The following is a 2,022-nucleotide window of genomic DNA, read 5'->3' on the forward strand; positions in this document are numbered from 1 at the left end:
AGGAGGAGACGCAAGAGACGTTAAATTCGGGCAGGAAGTGACGTTTTCAGGGAACGGGGAAGCTTCTTGAAAACCACACCCACAGTCTGTGAGACGCGCTTAATACTTTTTTCGAAAGCTGCAGATACCGTGCAGTATCTACTGTGGTCGGAGTTCAGGCATTGTATAGAGTATGCCTGTTACGAGGGAATTCATCCGTTTTCCAATCCTGTTTTTTTTTTCAGTTTTAAGCGGGACCAGTACTAGGGTTTGTTTTTTGTGGGGATTAGGCTGCCAATCCTATGCTAATTTTCATATTTGAACATTAGAGCAATTTCCCTTAGATCGACAAGGCGGGTGGGTAGAGTATGCTTGTAACACTTCAATATTTAGATATACAATTATACTGAAACAGTTATATTATTACTGAGTCTCTTTTGCAAAAAATGGTGAAAATTTTACAAATCTTGTTTATTATGAAGAATTTCAACATTTGTATAATGTATTATTATTTTTAATAAATTTGCAAAAACCTCAAGTAAACTTTTTTCACGTTGTCATTATGGGGGTATTGTGTGTAGAATTCTGAGGAAAAAAATGAATTTAATCCATTTTGGAATAAGGCTGTAACATAGCAAAATGTGGAAAAAGTGATGCGCTGTGAATACTTTCCGGATGCACTGTATAACAAACCCATGTTGATTTGTGTGTGTGCATTAACGTGGCAGAGTTTATCACAGGCAGGCATGAGGGGGCTTGAACCATTGTTTGCGTCCCATCTAGGTGTTCTGAGAGAACACCACAAAAAAAACTTACATTTAATGTCAAAGCTTAGGAGTCACTTGAACCTGAACAGGCAACAACAACATTTATTTATATTGCACATTTTCATACAAATAATGTAGCGCAAAGTGCTTAACAAAAGAACGGCAAATAGGCTTGGCGAATGGATTGCACAAAAACAACACAGAAACAGCAACTGAGGTTGTAGGTGACAGAGAGAGGGACAGAGTATGCGATGGAAAAGCTTGTGCTCAATAGCCATCTGGGCACAGTATGCCATGTCAGATATTAAAAAGGAGATGAATCAATTTTAACCATCTATTCTGATAATGAAAGCAGAAAAAATATTTTAAAACATTCTGGCAACAAATTATTTTCACAGCATGAGGTAATTTCAGCGTTACATAAAATAAAAATAAATATAAAACGTAAAAAGTTCTGAATTAGAGTAAGCTGCTCAAATTTGGGATGTTCTTAAGAAATGTGATAGTTAAACATCATGAAGAAGTACATAATAAGCAAGAAGAGCTGCATCATATATTTGTAACATTAAAATGTGTGCTTCAATGTATATGTTTAAAGTATAAATAGCCCCGATTCTAATGGACATTTTTCACCCTCTAATGGAGCTCTGTAGAGGACTGGATCCCTAAAGGAATAAAAATTAGAATAACATCATATTGTGTCACATAGACACTCTTGATTTATCAACAAAACAGTTTTTCTTTACTCTTTTTTTAAAATTAGTAGTGTTGTACATTTAAGTAATGCACATAATCACTACAGATGCCCATATTCACATTAAGCCTTCTCCCTTTAGTCCTGATAATGGGACGCATATACCAGACAGCGTCGATTAGTGGTGGTAGGCAAACTGACCCACCCCTTTAAATTTCAATAAAACACTTCCACTGCCAAAAGCCACAAAGCAAAATTAAACACAACTGTTTGATACCTAACATGAAAGAAATCATAATTAACACTGACCTTGAAATTGTCTGGAATGATACTCCAAATGCTCATGTTTGAAATTTGTCAGTTTTAACCTTCTGAAAATGGCACTTATAGGGTAGGACCACTGGTAAAAAAAATAAGTATCATTAAGGTTATAATGTTTGTGATCTGTAACCTCAAGTACAAGTTGCCTATATTACAAATCTCCATTTTTTCAAAGTTTTGTGAAAAATAGTACATTTGACCACTTGTATCCCATTAGGGGGGTAAAATCCTGGGGCTGGTTAATGTGGCATGTACAACTTC

Source organism: Polypterus senegalus, chromosome 7 (assembly GCF_016835505.1).
Source record: "Polypterus senegalus isolate Bchr_013 chromosome 7, ASM1683550v1, whole genome shotgun sequence".
Classification (NCBI taxonomy): Eukaryota; Metazoa; Chordata; class Cladistia; order Polypteriformes; family Polypteridae; genus Polypterus; species Polypterus senegalus.